The sequence below is a fragment of the Grampus griseus genome (genome assembly GCF_964374135.1).
Source record: "Grampus griseus genome assembly, chromosome: 8".
NCBI classification, from domain to species: Eukaryota; Metazoa; Chordata; class Mammalia; order Artiodactyla; family Delphinidae; genus Grampus; species Grampus griseus.
In genome coordinates, this window is record NC_139002.1 from 25,928,255 (window position 1) to 25,949,427 (window position 21,173).

At 36.0% G+C, this 21,173-nt stretch overlaps 1 protein-coding gene and 1 pseudogene across 2 annotated transcripts in view; both read right to left on the reverse strand.

The window, feature by feature from the left end:
* Positions 1 to 21,173, reverse strand: part of GUCY1A2 (guanylate cyclase 1 soluble subunit alpha 2) — a gene marked incomplete at both ends in the record, with an annotated part of 429,067 nt that overhangs the window by 19,126 nt on the left and 388,768 nt on the right. The gene's annotated exons all lie outside the window — the stretch shown is intronic.
* On the reverse strand, positions 1,825 to 21,040 carry LOC309825611 (HIG1 domain family member 1A, mitochondrial-like; annotated as a pseudogene). Its single transcript has 2 exons — positions 20,856 to 21,040; positions 1,825 to 2,188 (listed from the first exon to the last, which is right to left on the reverse strand). The product of its transcript is annotated as an HIG1 domain family member 1A, mitochondrial-like (transcript).

Consider the following 21,173-nt stretch of genomic DNA (forward strand, 5'->3'; position numbering starts at 1 on the left):
GAATATTACTCAGCCATAAAAAGAAATGAAGTTGAGCTATTTGTAATGAGGTGGATAGACCTAGAGTCTATCATACAGAGTGAAGTAAGACAGAAAGAGAATGACAAATACTGTATGCTAACACATATATATGGAATTTAAGAAAAAAAATGTCATGAAGAACCTAGGGGTAAGACAGGAATGGGGACACAGACCTACTAGAGAACAGACTTGAGGATATGGGGAGGAGGAGGGGTGAGCTGTGATGGGGTGAGAGAGGGGTATGGACATGTATACACTACCGAACGTAGGGTAGATGGCTGGTGGGAAGCAGCCGCGCGGTTCAGGGAGATCAGCTCGGTGGTTTGTAACCGCCTGGAGGGGTGGGATGGGGAGGATGGGAGGGAGGGAGACGCAAGGGGGAAGAGATATGGGAACGTGTGTGTATGTATAGCTGATTCAGTTTGTTGTGGGGCAGAAACTAGCACACCATTGTGAAGCAATTGTGCCCCAATAGAGATGTTAAAAAAAAAAAAAGTCCAATATCACACTAGTCTTTCTGTATAAAAGGCAAAGGATGGAGTGGAAGGAAAAAAATATGCACATTTTTAAAATGAACAATCCTTCATTGACTTCATTATTAAAATATTAAATGCAGAAAACATTTTAAAGAATTCTGTGTTCTCTATTTGATGTATTCCTGAACCAATCATAAGTAGAATTAGCCTAGATCTTTGTAAGGAGAACATAGAAAGTTGTAATGACTTCAATCCCAAAGAAGGCAAATCAGCCTGAAGAAAATATTTAGGAACTAGAAAACAAAAAGTGAAGTTTTTTCTCTTCTTCAAGAGTTTAACCTCCTCCTCCTCATTGTTCCTTTTTTTTCTTTTAAAGTGTTCACATTTTATTAACATTACATTCCCCTTGTTATCACCACAGAATATAAATTCAGGTTAGAGGAGAGAACTTCACAAATGCAATAAAGCATTCTGTAGTATACCAAAGTTTGTATAAAATGTCTGATCAAATCAGCTTGCTCAAAAATCATTAATCACTTCCATTATAGATAATTTATTTAGTTTAATATTTATGATTCTTAGAAAATAAACATACTATACACACTTTAAACAGTGTTTTCCATTTACCTTTTCATTAGCACTTAAAATACATATTTCTGCTTGAAGGTGACATTTAAAAATTATTCTAAAATAGCAGCAGCAAAATAAAATTCTGCAATAACAAAAAAGCAAAACTAGGATCCATAATTAAGTTATTACCATATTTACAAGTATGATCCTGAAATAAATACTACTTCTAAGTAGCTCTATTATCAGCTTTTCATGTTTGGTTTAAACACACACAATCGGTTAGTGTGGGGAGGCTTATAATATTATAATATTATATTCTATGTATTGTTCTGAAAGGCTTCTTCAAGAGCCAACCAGTCCTAAAAACAGAATGCCATAAAACAAATAGAATTCCTACGTAACATCAAAAGCATGTGATATTTTGTAGCAGCTAGGAGTATTTCACGATTGGCTTCTTTAGAACTAATTTCATGAGGAGAGCTTAAGAAGGTGGACATTTTACCATTATCATGTGTGTGTAAAAGTGACATGTTTCTTTTGTGCTAATTTGATTCCCTTGAATGACATAGTTAGTGAGCTAGTCACCAATAATTTCATGACCAGGCAAATCAAACCTGCAAAAAAAGAAGCCACTTTCAAATTACCATGTTATTGTCTCACCCACTCAAACAATTTATTTTCAACATAAATATATAACCTCAATATAAGATGCCTGACTAAAGCAAGCACTATCAACAAGACCAAGACAGCATCTTTTCTAAGGTTTAGATTTTGGCCAGAATTCCTGATACATAGAATAGTCCATACCAAGAGTCGTTGTTCCTGCAACAAAGCTTTGGGTTGCCAGGCACATGTGAATCAGGTGAATGGACATTTTAGTATTTTCCCTTCTCTTCAATTTATATAATTCATACACAACGATTGCTGCAAAACCTGCCATTCCAATGGGGACAAATTGTGCCCCTCTGGCTATTCAAATAAATTTAGATCCATGATCTTCATTATATGAAGAAAGAGAAATATTTGTGTTGGTAGACAGTGATTGAAGGATCTTTTGAGAACTACAGGATTTCTTTAAGTCACTTAAGTTCTCTGGTTCTGTTCTCCAGAAGAGATCACATCTTGGATCACAAATCAAGCCTTGGAAAATTTAAGAAAATTGAAATTTTATCAATCATCTTTTCCAAACACAATGGTATGAGGTTAGAAATCAATTACAGGAAAAAACTGTAAAAACCACAATACATGGAGGCTGAACAGTGTGCTGCTAAATAACCAAGAAATCACTGAAGACATCAAAGAAGAAATAAAAAAATAGAAACAAAATACAATGAAAACACAATGATCCAAAACCTATGGGCTGCAGGGAGAGGACTGGGGCTGGCTGTGTGAACACAGACTGAAGGGGCTAGTGTGCCACAGCCAGCAGGGAGGGAGTCCAGGAAAAAGTCTGTAGCTGCCGAAGAGGAAAGAGACTTTTTCTTGCCTCTTTGTTTCCTGGTGCACGAGGAGAGGGGATTAAGAGTGCGACTTAAAGGAGCTCCAGAGATGGGAGTGAGCCACGGCTATCAGCATGGACCCCAGAGACGGGCATTAGACACTAAGGCTGCAGCTGCAGCTACCAAGAAGCCTGTGTGCAATCACAGGTCACTATCCACACCTCCTCTCCTGGGACCCTGTGCAGCCTGCCACTTCAGGGTCCCGTGATCCAGGGACAACTTCCCCGGGAGAACACACAGTGTGCCTCAAGCTGGTTCAACGTCACACTGGCCTCTGCTGCCACAGGCTCGTCCCGCATTCTGTACCCCTCCCTCTCCCCGGCCTCAGTGAGCCAGAGCTGCCGAATCAGCTGCTCCTTTAACCCCATCCTGTCTGAGGAAAGAACGGACGCTCTCAGGTTACCTACACACAGAGGCGGGGCCAATCCAAAGCTGAACCCTAGGAGTAGTGCAAACAAAGAAAAGAAAGGGAAATTTCTCCCAATAGGCTGAGGAGCAGCGGATTAAATCTCCACAATCAACTTGATGTACCCTGCATCTGTGGAATACCTGAATAGACAACAAATCATACCAAATTGAGGAGATGGACTTTGGTAGCAACTATATATATATATATATATATATATATATATATATATATATATATATATATATATATATATATATATATATATTCCCCTTTTTCTCTTTTTGTGAGTGTGTATGCCTATGCTTCTGTGTGTGATTTTGTGTGTATAGCTTTGCTTTTAACATTTGTCCTAGGGTTCTATCTGTCCTTTATTTTTTTTAATTTTTAGTATAGTTTTTAGCACTTGTTATCATTGGTGAATTTGATTTTTGGTTTGGCTGCTCTCTTCTATCTTTCTTTCTTTTCTTTTTAATTTTAAATTTTTTAAAATAATTATTTTTTATTTTAATAAATTTATTTTATTTTACTTTCTTTTCTTTTATCTTCATTCTTTCTTTATTTTTTTCCCCTTTTATTCTGAGCCATGTGGATTACAGGCTCTTGGTACTCCAGCCAGACATCAAATCTGTTCCTCTGAGGTGGGAGAGCCAAGTTCAGGACACTGGTCCACAAGAGACCTCCAAGCTCCACGTAATATCAAACAGTGAAAATCTCCCAGAGATTTCCATCTCAACACCAAGACCCAGCTCCACTCAATGACCAGCAAGCTACAGTGCTAGACACCCTATGCCAAACAACTAGCAAGACAGAAGCACAACCCCGTCCATTAGCAGATAGGCTATGTAAAATCATAAGGCCAGAGATACCACAAAACACAGCACCTGACCTGGACCTGCCCACCAGAAAGACAAGATCCAGCCTCATCCACTAGAACACAGGCACTAGGCCCCTCCAGCCAGGAACCCTACACAAACCACTGAACCAACCTTAGCCACTGGAGACAGACACCAAAAACAATGGGAACTAAGAACCTGCAGCCTGCAAAAAGAACACCTCAAACACAGTAAGTTAAGCAAAATGAGAAGAGAGAGAAACACACAGCAGTTGAAGGAGCAAGGCAAAAACCCACCAGACCTAACAAATGAAAATGAAATAGGCAGACAACCTGAAAAAGAATTCAGAATAATGATAGTAAAGATGATCTAAAATCTTGGAAATAAAATGGAGAAAATACAAGAAACATTTAACAAGGCCTAGAAGAAATAAACAGTAAACAAACAGTGAATGAACAACACAATAAAGGAAATTAAAAATTCTCTAGAAGGAATCAATAGCAGAATAACTGAGGCAGAAGAATGGATAAGTGACCTGGAACATAAAATAGTGGAAATAATTACGGCAGAGTAGAATAAAGAAAAAATAATGAAAAGAATTGAGGACAGTCTCAGAGACCTCTGGGACAACATTAAACACACCAACATTCGAATTACATGGGTCCCAGAAAAAGAAGAGAAACAGAAAGGGACTGAGAAAATATTTGAAGAGATTATAGTTGAAAACTTCCCTAATATGGGAAAGGAAATAGTTAATAAAGTCCAGGAAGCACAGAGAGTCCCATACAGGATAAATCCAAGGAGACACACACCAAGACACATATAAATAAAACTGTCAAAAATTAAATACAAACAAAACATATTAAAAGCAGCAAGGGGAAACAACAAATAACATAAAAGGGAATCCCCATAAGGTTAACAGCTGATCTTTCAGCAGAAATGCTGCAAGCCAGAAGGTAGTGGCAGGAAATATTTAAAGTGATGAAGGAGTAAAACCTATAACCAAGACTACTCTACACAGCAAGGATCTTGTTCAGATTTGATGGAGAAATTAAAACATTTACAGACAAGCAAAAGTTAAGAGAATTAAGTACCACAAAACCAGCTTTACAGCAAATGCTAAAGGAACTTCTCTAGGCAGGAAACAAAACAGAAGAAGAAGACCTAAAATAACAAACCCAAAACAATTAACAAAATTGTAATAGGAACATAGATATTAATAATTACCTTAAATGTAAATGGATTAAATGCTCCAACCAAAAGATAGACTGGCTGAATGGATACAAAAACAAGACCCATATATATGCTGTCTACAAGAGATCAACTTCAGACCTAGAGACACGTACAGACTGAAAGTGAGGGGGTGGAAAAAGATATTCCATGCAAATGGAAATCAAAAGAAAGCTGGAGTAGCAATTCTCCTATCAGACAAAATAGACTTTAAAACAAAGATTATTACAAGAGACAAAAAAGGACCCTACCTAATGATCAGGGGATTGATCCAAGAAGAAGATGTAACAATTGTAAATATTTATGCACTCAACATATGAGCACCTCAATACGTAAGGCAAATACTAAGTGCCGTAAAAGGGGAAATTCACAGTAACACAATCATAGTAGGGGATTTTAACACCCCACTTTCACCAGTGGACAGTTCATCAAAAATGAAAATAGATAAGGAAACACAAGCTTTAAAAGATACATTAAACAAGATAGACTTAATTGACATTTATATGGCATTCCATCCCAAAACAACAGAATACACATTCTTCTGAAGTGCTCATGGAACATTCTCCAGGATAGATCATATCTTGGCCCATAAGTCAAGCCATGGTAAATTTAAGAAATTGAAATCATATCAAGTTTCTTTACTGACTACAATGCTATGAGACTAGATATCAATTACAAGAAAAAATATGTAAAAATTACAAACACATGGAGGCTAAACATTACACTGCTTTATAACCAAGGGAAAACTGAAGAAATCAAAAAATACTTAGAAAAAAAGGACAATGAAAACACAATGACCCAAAGCCTATAGGATGCAGCAAAAGCAGTTCTCAGAGGGAAGTTTATAGCAATACAATCCTACCTTAAGAAACAAGAAACATCTCAGATAAACAACCTAACCTTACACCTTAAGCTATTAGAGAAAGAAGAACAAAAAACACCAAATTAAGATAAGGAAAGAAATCATAAAGATCAGATCAGAAATAAATGAAAAAGAAATGAAGGAAACGATAGCAAAGATCCATAAAATTAAAAGCTGGTTCTTTGAGAAGATAAACAAAATTGATAAACCATTAGCCAGGCTCATCAAGAAAAAAAGGGAGAAGACTCAAATCAATAGAATTAGAAATGAAAAAGAAGTAACAACTGACACTGCAGAAACACAAAGGATCATGAGAGAATACTGCAATCAACTATATGCCAATTAAATGGACAGCCTGGAAGAAATGGACAAATTCTTAGAAATGCAAAACCTTCCGAGACTGAAACAGGAGGAAATAGAAAATATGAACAGACCAATCACAAGCACTGAAATCGAAACTGTTATTAAAATCTTCCAACAAACAAAACCCAGGACCAGTTGGCTTCACAGGCAAATTCTATCAAACACTTAGAGAAGAGCTAACACTTATCTTTCTAAAACTCTTCCAGAATATAGCAGAGGGAGGAACACTCCCAAGCTCATTCTACGAGGCCACCAACACACTGATACCAAAGCCAGACAAAGATGTGAAAAAGAAACAAAACTACAGGCCAATAGCACTGATGAACATAGATGCAAAAATCCTCAACAAAATACTAGCAAACAGAATCCAACAACACATTAAAAGGATCATACACCATAATCAAGGCAGGTTTATCCCAGGAATGCAAGGATTCTTCAATACATGCAAACCAATCAATATGATACACCATATTAACAAATTGAAGGAGAAAAACCATATGATGATCTTAATAGATGCAGAGAAAGCTTTTGACAGAATTCAACACCAATTTATGATAAAAACCCTCTAGAATGTAGGCATAGAGGGAACTTGCCTCAACATAATAAAGGCCGTATATGACAAACCCACAGCCAACATCGCCCGAAATGGTGAAAAACTGAAAGCATTTCCACTAAGATCAGGTACAAGACAAGGGTGCCCACTCTCACCACTCTTATTCAACATAGTTTTGGAAGTTTTAGCCACCACAATCAGAGAAGAAAAAGAAATAAAAGGAATCCAAATCTGCAAAGATGATGTAAAGATGTCACTGTTTGCAGATGACATGATATTATACATAGAGATTCCTAAAGATGCTACCAGAAAACTACCAGAGTTTATCAATGAATTTGGTAAAGTAGCAGAATACAAAATTAATGCACAAAAATCTCTGGTATTCCAGTACACTAATGCTGAAAAAGCTGAAAGTGAAAATAAGAAAACACTGCCGTTTACCATTGCAACAAAAAGAATAAAATATCTAGTAATAAACCTACCTAAGGAGACAAAAGACCTGTATGCAGAAAATTATAAGACTCTAATGAAAGAAATTAAAGATGATACAAATAGAGGGAGAGATATACCATGTTTTTCGACTGGAAGAATAAACGTTGTCAAAATGAATATACTACCCAAAGCAATCTACAGATTCAATGCAATCCCTATCAAACTACCACTGGCATTTTTCATAGAAGTAGAACAAAAAAATTCACTATTTGTATGGAAACACAAAAGACCCTGAATAGCCAAAGCAATCCTAGAAAGAAAAACGGAGCCTGAAGAATCAGTTTCCCTGACTACAGACTATATTACAAAGCTACAGTAAATAAGAGAGTTTGGTACTGGCACAAAACAGAAATATAGATCAATGGAACAGGATAGAAAGCCCAGAGATAAACCCACACAAACAGGGTCACCTTATCTTTGATAAAAGAGGTAAGAGTATACAGTGGAGAAAAGACAGCCTCTTCAATAAGTGGTGCTGGGAAAACTGGACAGCTACATGGAAAAGAATGAAATTAGAACTCTCCCTAACACCATACACAAAAGTAAACTCAGATGGATTAAGGATCTAAATATAAGGCCAGACATTATAAAACTCTTAAAAGAAAACATAGGCAAGAACACTCTAAAACATAAATCACAGCAAGATCCTTTTTGACGCACCTCCTAGAGAAATGGAAATAAAAACAAAAATAAAGAAATGGGACCTAATGAAGCTTAAATCCTTTTGCACAGCAAAGGAAACCATAAACAAGACGAAAAGACAACCCTCAGAATGGGAGAAAATATTTGCAAATGAAGCAACTGACAAAGGATTAATCTCCAAAATTTACAAGCCGTTCATGCAGCTCAATACCAAAAAACCCAAAAAACCCAATCCAAGAATGGGCAGAAGACCTAAATAGACATTTCTCCAGGGAAGATATACAGATTGCCAGCAAACACATGAAAGGATGCTCAACATCAGTAATCATTAGAGAAATGCAAATGAAAACTATAATGAGATATCGTCTCACACAAGTCAGAATGGTCATCATCACAAAATCTACAAACAATAAATGCTGGAGAGGGTGTGCACAAAAGGGAACCCTCTTGCACTGTTGGTGGGAATGTAACTTGATAGCCACTATGGAGAACAGTGTGGACGTTCCTTGAAATACTGAAAATAGAACTACCATATGACCCAGCAATCCCACTTCTGGGCATGTACCCTGAGAAAACCATAATTCAAAAAGAGTCATGTACCACAATATTCATTACAGCTGTATTTACAATAGTCACGACATGGAAGCAACCATCAACAGATGAATGGTAAAGAAGATGTAGCACATATATACAGTGGAATATTACTCAGCCATAAAAAGATTCGAAATTGAGTTATTTGTAGTGAGGTGGATGTACCTAGAGTCTGTAATACAGAGTGAAGTAAGTCAAAAACAGAAAATACTATATGCTAACACACATATATATATATAATCTTAAAAAAAAATCTCATGAAGAACCTAGGGACAAAACGGGAATAAAGACACAGACCTACTAGAGAATGGACTTGAGGATACGCAGAGAGGGAAGTGTAAGCTGGGACAAAGTGAGAGAGTGGCATGTGCATATATACACTACCAAACGTAAAATAGATAGCTCATGGGAAGCAGCCACATAGCACAGGGAGATCAGCTCAGTGCTTTGTGACCACCTAGAGGGGTGGAATATTGAGGGTGAGAGGGAGGGAGACACAAGAGGGAAGAGATATGTGGACTTATGTATATGTATAACTGATTCACTTTGTTATAAAGCAGAAACTAACACTGCATTGTAAAGCAATTATACTCTAATAAAGACATAAAAAATAAAAATAAAAAAAAACAACACAAAAAACAAAGAATCTCATCACTTCAGGTAAGATTAGATGCAGATAGCAAATAAGTTCTCAGAATTTTAGAATTTCAAATCAGAAATTGTGGCACTTGAGGTAGGATAATGCCAAATTAATACACATTATAATATTGAAAATTTAAAATAATTTGTGCCTATAATGGATAGTATATAGAAATTTATTTTAAAAATCCAAACAAACATCTCTGAATTTCAATTCATTTCTGGAGGTGAAAATCAGTGTCTCCTCAATATGAATGTTTATTTGAACTGTTTCAAGGAATAAAACAATCTCTGAAAGAAAAAAAAAATCCCATGGGATACAGCAAAAGCAGTTCTAAGAGGGAAGTTTATAGCAATTCAAGCTCATTGCAAGAAACAAGAAAAATCTGAGATAAACAATCTAATCTTACACATAAAGCAAGTAGAAAAAGAAGAACAAAGAAAACTGAAAGTTGAAGGAAGGAACTCATAAAGATCAGAGCAGAAATAAATGAAATAGAAACAAAGAAATCAATGGCAAAGATCAATAAAACTAAAAGCTTTTTCTTTAAGACGGTAAACAAAATTGATAAGCCTTTTGTCAGACTCATCAAGAAAATAAGGGAGAGGACTCAAATCAATAAATTTAGAAATGAAAAAGAAGTTACAACAGACACTGCAGAAATACAAAAGATCATTAAGAGACTACTACAATCAATTATATGCCAATAAAATGGACAACCTGGAAGAAATGGACAAATTCTTGGAAGGTACAACTTTCCAAGATTGAACCAGGAAGAAACAGACCAATCACAGGTAATGAAACTGAAACTGTAATGAAACATCTTCTAACAAACAAACGTCCAGGACCAAAGGGCTTCACAGCTGAATTCTATCAAACATTTAGAGAAGAGTTAACACCTGTCCTTCTGAAACTCTTGCAAAAAATTGCACAGGGAGGGACACTCCCAAACTTGTTCTATGAAGCCACCATTACCCTGATACCAAAACCAGAAAAAGATATCACAAAAAAAGAAAATTCTAGACCAATATCATTGATGAACATACACACAAAAGTCCTCAACAAAATACTAGCACACAGAATCCAGCAGCACATTAAAAAGTCATACACCATGTTCAAGTGGAATTTATCCCAGAGATGCAAGGATTCTTCAATATATGCAAAACAATCCATGTGATACACAATATTAAAAAAAAAGAATAAAAATCATATGATCAACTTGATACATACAGAAAAAGCTTCTCACAAAATTCAACACTGATTTATGATAAAAACTCTCCAGAAAGTGGATTTAGAGGGAAACTACCTCAACACAACAAGAGTCATATTTGACAAACCCACAGCAAACATCATTATCCATGGTGAAAATCTGAAAGCACTTCCTGTAAGATCAGGAACAACAGAAGAATGTCCACTCTTCCCACTATTATTGAACATTGTATTGGAAGTCCTAGCCACAGAACTGAGAGAAGAAAAAGAAATAAAAGGGCTCCCAATTGAAAAGAAGAAGTAAAACTGTCACTGTTTGACAATGACATACTATACATAGAAATCTTAAAGATGCTATCAGAAAACTACTAGAACTAATCAATAAATTTGGTGATGTTGTGGAATACAAAATTAATGCACAGAAATCTCTTGCATTCCTATACCCTAACAATGAAAGATCAGAAATAGAAATTAAGGAAACAATCCCATTTACCACTGCAACAAAAAGAGTAAACTACCTAGGAATAAACTGACCTATGGAGGCCAAAGACCTGTACTCAGAAAACTATAAAACACTGATAAAAGAAATCAAAGATGATATAAACAGATGGAGAGATATACCATACTCCTGGATTGGAAGAATCAATATTGTGAAAATGACTATACTACGCAAAGCGATCTACAGATTCAATGCAATCCCACTTAAATTACCAATGGCATTTTTCACAGAACTAGAACAAGAAATTTTACAACTTGTATGGAAACAGAAAAGACCCTGAATATCAAAAGCAATCTTTAGAAAGAAAAATGGAGCTGGAGGAAGTAGGCTCCCTGACTTCAAACAATACTACTAAGCTACAGTAATCAAGACAGTATGGTACTGGCACAAAAAAAGAAAAATAGATCAATGGAACAGGATGGAAAGCCCCGAGATAAACCCACACACATATGGTCACCTTATCTTTGATGAAAGAGGCAAGAATAAACAGTGGAGAAAAGACAGCCTCTTCAATAAGTGGTGCTGGGAAAACTGGACAGCTACATGGAAAAGAATGAAATTAGAATGCTCCCTAACACCATACACAAAAATAAACTCCAAATGTATTAAAGATCTAAATGTAAGACCAGAGCCTATAAAACTCTTAGAGGAAAACATAGGCAGAACACTCTATGACATAAATCACAGTAAGATCCTTTTTGCCCACCTCTTAGAGAAATGGAGATAAAAACAAAAATAAACAAATGGGACCTAATGAAACTTAAAAGCTTTTGCACAGCAAAGGAAACCATAAACAAGACAAAAAGACAACTCTCAGAACGGGAGAAAATTTTTGCAAGTGAAGCAACAAAGAGTTAATCTTCAAATATACAAGCAGCTCATGCAGCTCAATATTAAAAAAAACCAATCCAATCAAAAAATGGGCAGAAGTCCTAAATAGACATTTCTCCAAAGAAGACATACAGATAGCCAACAAATACATGAAAAGATGCTCAACGTCACTAATCATTAGAGAAATGAAAATCAAAACCAAAATGAGGTATCATCTATACCAGTCAGAATGGCCATCATCAAAAAGTCTAGACACAATAAATTCTGGAGAGGGTGTGGAGAAGAGGGAACCCTCCTGCATTGTTAGTGGGAATGTAAATTGATACAACCACTATGGAGAACAGTATGGTGGTTCCTTAAAATACTAAAAATAGAACTACCATATGACCCAGCAAACCCACTTCTTGGCATATATCCTGAGAAAACTATAATTCAAAAAGAGACACGTACCACAGTGTTCATTTTAGCACTATTTACAGTAGCCAGGACATGAAGCAACCTAATATCCAGCAACAGATGAATGGATTAAGGAGATGTGACATATATATACAATGGAATATTACTCAGATGTAAAATTGAATGTAATTGAGTTATTTGTAGTGAGGTGGATGGACCTAGAATCTGTCATACAGACTGAAGTAAGTCAGAAAGAGAAAAATAAATACCATATGCTAATGCATATATATGGAAACTGAAAAAGTGGTACTGATGAACCTAATGGCAGGGCAGGAAAAAAGATCCAGATGTAAAGAACGGACTTGAGGACACAGATGGGGAAGGGGAAGCTGGGATGAAGTGAGAGAGTAGCACTGACATATATACACTACCAAATGTAAAATGGATGTCTAGTAGGAAGCTGTTGCATAGCGCAAGATGATCAACTGGATGCTGTGTGATGACTTAGAGGGGTGGAATAGGGAGGGTGGGAGGGAGGCTCAAGTGGGAGGGAATATGGGGATATATGTATATATATAGCTTGTACTTTGTTGTACAGCAGAAACTAACACAACATTGTAAAGCAATTACACTCCAATAAAGTTGTGAAAAAATAAATAAAATAAAATTCCAGAAAAGAATAGTTGGTTCTCAAATTTCCTTGTGGAAAAGGAAAGATTTTGATCTAATTTATTCCAAAGATTATTTGTGACTCAAACATTTAATGATGGTTGACAATTTATATCCTACTCCGATTATAGAGGGTCATGTGAAACAACATGTTCAAACATGTTAGTTTTAGACTTGCAATTCTGAAAACGTCTCAAGTACGATCTCCAGAGAAAACACTGTTGTGTTGGCCAACATCATAAAAGCTGATCACAGAGCAATTTTGATTTAGTAATGGGGACTAAAGTATGAGAATTTTTGCAGTTTAATCAGAGCCATGAAAATAATTCTTGAGCATAGCATTTAGATCAGAGATTTCTCAGAGTGCACAAAGTGTTACACACAAAAGAACAGTGAAAGGAACTAACTGCTAAAAGACTAAGTCCCAATTAAGACCAATTGCAATTTTCTAGTTTAAAAATGACTTTTCCCAACATATTTTATTTTATTACCTTTTAAAATGTATTCTCATAATACAAAATCATGATCATTTTTTTGGAGGTAAACTGCTTTGTTTTGAGTGGAATTGAAACATACCTATTTACTTAATATAACACTCCAGTGTAATAAAATATAAAATTTTCCAATTCCTTTAAAGAAAAATGCTTATAAATGAGAAAAAGGGATAAAGAGAAATTGATTTATTTAGAAAAAGTTTGATTACATGCTAAATCTTGAATTTTGAAAGAAAAAGATAAATTCATAAGGCATTATTATTATTTTTAAAAGTCAGTAAACATGACTTTCCACTTCCAAGGCCCAGTGTTGACCAAATAATACATATAATGGCTATGTGATTTTGCCTAGTCAGCCCTGTTAATTATTTCTTTAAAGATATTCATACCTTTATACTTTCATATGCTTTCCTTCCATTCTCACAACCTCAGTCCTAGCTCAAGTTTAGAACAATAAAGTTGCTTTTCAATACTCATATTTCCTCTAGTTTTCCTTATTCCCTCCATGTGAAACATTACCTCCAAATAAGTTTTTCTTTGATCATGTGGTTTACCGGCTCAAAAACATGCAATGGGTCTCTAATAACATATAAGATCCAATATTTTCTAAGTTGAAAATAAATTCTCAGCCTTATTAGATGTTAAAACTGTGATACTTTTTTAAAACAAATATTTTATTTTAGAATAATTTATTTTTTGTTTTAGACACAAAACTTAATTTAATAGAAATTTTGTTTGTAGTTCTTACATTCTCTTTTACAGAAATGTTGTAAAGATAGTACGAGTTTCCCTATATTCTTTACTCAGCTTCCCCTAGTGTTAATATTCTACATAACCCTGGTACATTTGTCAAACTAAGTGATTAATAATAGTATGTTATTAACTAAACTAAATACTTTATTTAGATTTCACTACTTTTCCATTAATGTCTTTTTTCTTTTCCAGGATTTAGTGTAAAATTTTTGGAAATAATACAGACCTAATTGTTTTTTGCTAATTCATGAGGAAACAGAAGATAAGATTATTCATGTGAGTTATCTAGGGTCATAAACTAATTAGTGTCAGAACATTAACGTGAACTTGGGTCTCCTGATATGTTTTATTTGGTCATTCATTTATTTAATCAGCCAGAAGCAATTTTAAAAATTTTCCAAACTGTGGGTCACTTTGGAAATCTAATGTATTAGAAAAAGCATCCTTCCAGAAAGGATGAGTATGCATTGAAAATATGTCAGGAAACTCATAAACACACCAAACTTAAGTTTTCCTTAAATGCTATACCATCTCCCAATACCTTAACAACATTATATTTAACTATGCTCTAGTTTGGATTTTTAAATCAGAGTTTACTTAAATTGGTTTCATAGCCAACAAATGTTTAAAAGTTACTTTTCCACTTGGCCCTTTTAGCTAAAATGTGAACATCTAAAAAAATTCAGAAAGTATCCTTTATCCTTTATTAATTGCAAAATAAACATTGATGACCCAGTCACTTGCATTGGTGCCATTTTTAGTGGAGAAAGAAAAAGGAGGATGTGCATTGGATTTCCCTCTTGCTTTAGATTATGCTCAATTATCTTAGTAACTAATTTTCAGTTTATAGTGATCTAGATAATGTAAAGAATTTAGTTAAACTTGGTGTTATTTGTAAAGATATTATTTATGGCCAATAAAATAACTGTTTTTCGTACTTCATAGATATTCCCCTTTTGTATGAAATTAATAGATGTCTGCCATATTAGAACTATTGACATGGACCAGATTCATGTCTTTAAATTCTGCACCCTAATCTAGGTAATTAACATTTTATCAGTACTGTCATGGGAAAAGAGAAACACCCTTAATCTAGAGTAAGGAATGTGCCCTAATATAGGACCAGCAATATTTCTACATTTAATCTAGAGCCTTATCATATAGACCAAACCTATGCTAAATAGTCAAACTACAAAAAACTTCAAAATTGCCAGACCCACTTTTTCATTTCATAACAATGAAATAATAACTAACCATTATTACACAGTACTTATTTATATATTTATATATTGATTCTGACAACTATGAGCAATTAAACTTATAAAAGTGAGCTATTAGGTAAATATATATATGACTTTTACTATAAAAATAACCACAATATTATATTCTGATCCTCAAAGACTTCACTATTATGACCTCATGATGCTGGTAAATATATGGAATGATTGAGGTGGAATATTCTGAAGTCAAAAAAGTAGACCGGATTTATTTTTAAAAATTAGGAAAGCTTATGATTTCCAATCCTCAGAATTATATTTTCTGGGGAAAATGCTATCTGGTACAGCAGAGAGACAAAGGAAGAAAGAGTTAAATAAAAATGTCTAAATAGAATATCTCATTCGATTTTGCTATATGTGACTTATATTGACACTTTTTTTTTTTTTTTTGCAGTATGCAGGCCTCTCACTGTTGTGGCCTCTCCCGCTGTGGAGCACAGGCTCCGGACGCGCAGGCTCAGCGGCCATGGCTCATGGGCCCAACCGCTCCGCAGCATGTGGGTTCTTCCTGGACCGGGGCATGAACCCATGTCCCCTGCATCGGCAGGCGGACTCTCAACCACTGAGCCACCAGGGAAGCCCTATTGACATTTTTAAAAGGGTAACATGGATGTTATTCTTTGTAATTAAAAAAATAGAAATATAATTCTTGAGGCACAACTTAATTTATCCTTTTGGAAACACTATTAAGTCATTTGTCTTTATTAATTTTTTTTAATTTTGTAAAATATAGTGTTTACTATTTTTGGTGCTTCTACAAAGAATAGGAAGATCAATAAAGTCACTTAAAAGACTGACAGGACAGGAAAATACCAGCCCAAATATTTAAAAATTATATGGTCACTAGTGCAGATGCGCATTTTGAGTTTTTAAAAAGAGGAAGTTATAGGTAAACTACTAGACAGAATTTCTTTGGATGTCTTTCCCCATTTTAAGTATCTATAGTAAGAAGAGTAAATATTTACAGTATATCTCACTCTTGTATAGTAATAATATTGACAAAGAAATAGAAGCAGAGGGCTTCCCTGGTGGTGCAGTGGTTGAGAGTCCACCTGCCGATACAGGGGACACGGGTTTGTGCCCCGGTCTGGGAAGATCCCACATGCCATGGAGCAGCTGGGCCTGTGAGCCATGGCCGCTGAGCCTGTGCGTCCGGAGCCTGTGCTCCGCAATGGGAGAGGCCACAACAGTGAGAGGCCTGCTTACCGCAAAAAAAAAGAAATAGAAGCAGATTTTCTACCTAGTGTTTTAACTAAGTTAGTAAATATTAACTTTTACATGCAAAGAAAAATATACCCAAGTAAGTTAATCTTTCTTCAATTATTCCATGCATATCTCAATATACTAGAAAGATGCATTCCTCTAAATTGTCTATAAAGTAAAATTCTGAATAATATGCCTATATTCACTGTGATTTTTATTATATGCATTAGACACAAAATGTTTTAGCATAATAGACACAAAAGATGGTTTTCTGTTTAACCCGGAAGCCTCTATTTGCCACAGTTGATGTTCAGATCCAGAGTTAGAGACACAGATATGGTTAGAAATACGGAGATGTCAAGCAAATATTTTAGGACAAGCATTCTTCTTTTTTATTACCTTGAGTATGAAAAGAACTCTGGCATAGCAAAAATGTAACCTGGACATATTCATATGTACAGAAATAAGAATGGAACAGAATCTCCCTTGCTCTGATTCCAGCTTGCTCCTTATTGATCCTTTTATCACTCTGTTGAAGAGGAAATCCCCCCATCAAGGCAAGTCATCTTCAGAAATTATTGCTCCTTATCAACAGTTATTGACCCACAGAGATAGTTTGGCCATGGATAAGAATTCAGGTTCTAGGATAAGGCAGTTATGAATTTGAATTCTGACTCCTACATTGTGTGTTTTTAGCTGTGTGTTCTTGGTGATTTATTTAACCTTTCAAAGACTCAATTTCTTTTCATCTGAAAAATAAAGATAATAACAGTGCTTAACTCACAGGCTTTCTATGAATATTAAATGGGCTAATGTGAAAAAACAATGTAAGTTTAGTTAATAACATACTATTATTAATCACTTAGTTATGACAAATGTACCAGGGTTATGTAGAATGTTAACACTAGGGGAAACTGAGTAAAGAGTATAGGGGAACTCGTACTATCTTTACAACAGTCAGTGTTTGCCACATGACTAAGACTTAGTCATCAGCAAAATGCCTTTGCTAATAAAAACCTGTAGGAATAAGCTGATTACTAGCTCATTTCTGAGTCATAGCTCAAAATGCCTTTGGCCACATAACCAAACCCACTGTTTCTTTGGAACTGCCAGATGAGGTCTGTAATGCAACTATCACACATCACTCAACATGGCTAAACAAAATATGAGAATCAAGTGCAGAATAAGATAGTCTATTCCTACATGGAAGAAACAGGTTGAAATAATAAATGAATGTCTACAGTGTTCCAAATATAAGAGCTTTATAAACATCATATTTAATCCTAACAATAATCTTCTGAAATAGATACGAATTTAAATATGTGGACAATGGGCCCAAAAGAAATTGAGTTCCTAAATTTCAGACAATAAGTTTCAGACTCTGGATTTCAACCTAAGCACTCTGATTCTGGTTCACTTGACCACTACCCTATCCTGCTCCATTGTACATCCTCTGATATGATGAGCTATTTATACAGCATTAGTTAGAAGGTAACTTGGTTTGAACTGAAGAAGGAGCCTCTCACAGTGAATGAAAAATAGGCATTCTGAAAAGTCTAGAAGTAGATCAATTGTAAAATGAGAAAAAAAAATGCTTAAAGGTTAAGGAAAATTTTATATCAAAGTAGTTAAAGAGTTTTTCTACATTTTTAGTTAGTACTTAGCAAGGAAATACAATTGATTCTGCTCAGGCAAATAATTTGACTATTCATGCCATTTCAAAATTTGCTGAAAATGTCCTTAGTATAAGCCGTTATTTCAGTTTCACAGATCAGCAGCATGATGTTAAGAGACCATTACTTATAATGTGCATTATTTTAAAATTTGGATGAGTGGGAACAATGATGATTGTAAACATAACATTTATTCAGAGAAAAATGAAAATATAAAACATGAAAAATTCAAAATTCAATAAAAATTTCTTTTTGTCCTGAGATGAAACTAGTAATAAAGTGCCCTGGGTGAAGAGGAAATGGTCATTGGGCATTACTGCATGCAACAATATTACTCACAATAAGCCTAAAAACATGAATACTATTATATAAAAGTTATGGACTTGGTTTAGAAATCTTTATTCATTATGTCTAAATTAATATTGAGGTAAACAACATCTGATCATTCCAATTCTAGTAACGTTTTGGAAACTCAATTATTTATATCATATGAAATGTAAAGTAGCTTAATTTATGTAATGTCATGTTCATAGGAACATACTTTGTAATAATTAAAAATTAGAAAACAAAACCTGTGTTCATCAATAGAAGAATAGATGAGTGAACATTAAAATATAGTAGAGTCATATGCTGAAATGTTGAATAGTAATTAAAATGATGGGCTAGAGCTATCTATGTCTCAACAAGGATAGATCTTAAAACATAAAATTTTTAAAAAGTTAGAGAAATGTTTATACAGTGAAATATCACTTATTCAAATTAAAATAAATGAAATTCTATTGTTTCTGGATACACATAAGAAAGTTAATGTATAAAACACTAGACTTTGAAACACAACAAATTCATTAGGGTATTTGTCACAATGAAAGGAAGGAAAAATTCCAAAGGAAAAGTCTTATTTATTTTTATTAAACAAGATCTGAAGCACATATAAAGTCTAAAACAAGTGGTGGGGTCATGGGTATTATATTATTCCTTTTAAACTTTAGTACTTCAAAATATTTATAAAAGTGTTTTTTTTTCAATCAACTATTTAAATATTTCAGGCAAAATGTATTTGGAATGAATTATTCAGAAAATTATTTCAATTTCTCATTATATCCAAATACTCCACTCTCTTACAGTTTATGATAATTATATAGTCTTGTTAAAAATAAATTGAATATAAACTCCTCTGAAGGAGGCAGGGGAATCAAGATGGCAGAGGTGTAGGATGTGGAATTCACATTCTCCCACAAAAACATTGAAAATACAGAGAACAGCTACTGAACGCTGACAGAAGACTTCAGGCATCCAAAAAGACAAGAAAACCTCCATGTAAATGGGTAGGACAAAAGGAAAAAGAAAAAGAAAGAATGGGGACAGGGTCTGTGCCCCAGGGAGGGAGCTGTGAAGGAGGAAAGGTTCCTGCACCCTGGAAAATCTCTCTACTGGTGGGGATATCAGCCTGGATGGAAGGGGAGTTTCGGATCCTAAGAAGAGAGAGAAGCAACAAGTTTGTGGAAGGCAAAATGGAGTGCCCTGCACTCCCCAACCTGAGACACTCCTCTGTCAGTGCAGGTGGGGGCTAGGTGTTGAAGCTCAGGATCCAGAGGTCAGATCCAGGGAGAGGACCAGGGTGAGATGTGCAGAAACAGCTTGAAGAGGCCAGGCTGTGGCAACTGAGGGTTTACTCTGAAGAAGGTTGGGCTTGCCAGAGAGGCAAGTTGCCATTATTAGGAGTCACATGAAGAGAGGGGTAGGACCACCATAAAAGTTTCTTTCCCTGTGAGCACTTCCAGGCAATAGGACACCACCTACAGGAGCTCTAGGGGCAGGTGTGAGTCACTGCCACCATCTTGGGCCCCAGAGGCAGGCACTAGCCACCTCTACCAGACCTGTGAGCTGATGCCAGGCCCTGCCCCTGTTGTCCCAGGAGAGTGCATATAGGTTCTGCCACTGGAAAATCTACCTGCAGTCACCAGGACCTGTCCCAGCTGTCCCAGAAGGGTATGGATAGCTCCCACCACTAAGAAATCAATGAGCAAGAGCCAGGACCTGCGCCTGCTGTCCCAGGAGTAAGTGGATAACATCTGCCCCTAGGAAATTCATGAGCAGGTGCCAGGACCTGCCCCCACTGTCCAAAGAAGGCAAGGGCTGCTGTAGCTGCACATTCCATATCAAGGGGATAACAGTCAGCACATGCTGAGGAAAGAGGCAGCAAACAACCAAACTAAAAGGAGCAGCCCCTCGATTCTGGAAAAGAGGGTGGAGTAGAAGGACCTAAGGTCATCTCCTCTCATGAAAACACCAAAATCAAAACTAACTGCTGAATGAATAACCATCAATGAAAATAACTGGAACCAACCAAAAAAGATATTTTACATTCAAAGACAAAGAAGAAGCCACAACGAGATGGCAGGAGGAGCACTTTCACAACATAATCAAATCCCATACCCACTGGGTGGGAGACCCATGAACTGGAAAAAAATCATATCACAGAGGTTCTCCCACAAAAATGAGAGTTCTGAGCCCCACATCAGGTTCCCCAGCATGAGGGTGTGGCAGTAGAAGGAGGAATACCCAAAGCATTTGGCTTTGAAGACCAGTGGGGGTGGAGTACAGGAGGGCCACAGGACTGGGGGAAACAGAGACTCCATTATTGGAGGGTGAATACAAGTTTTCACATACCTTGGGATCCAGCACAAAACAGTAACTTCATAGGATCCAGGGCTGAATCTACCTATGAGTCTTGGAGGGTCTCCTGAAGAGATGGGGGTTGGCTGTGTGTCACTTGGGGGGCAAGGACACTGGGGACAGAAACCCCAGAGAATAGTGATCATCATGAGCTCCCCAGGAGGTTGCCACTCTGGCATCAAGACTCAGCCCTACCCAGCAACCTACAGACTCCAGTGCTGGAATGTCCCAGGCCAAACAACCAGCAGGATAGGAACACAGACCCACCCATCAGCAGACAGGATGCCTGAAGCCATACTGAGCTCATAGCCA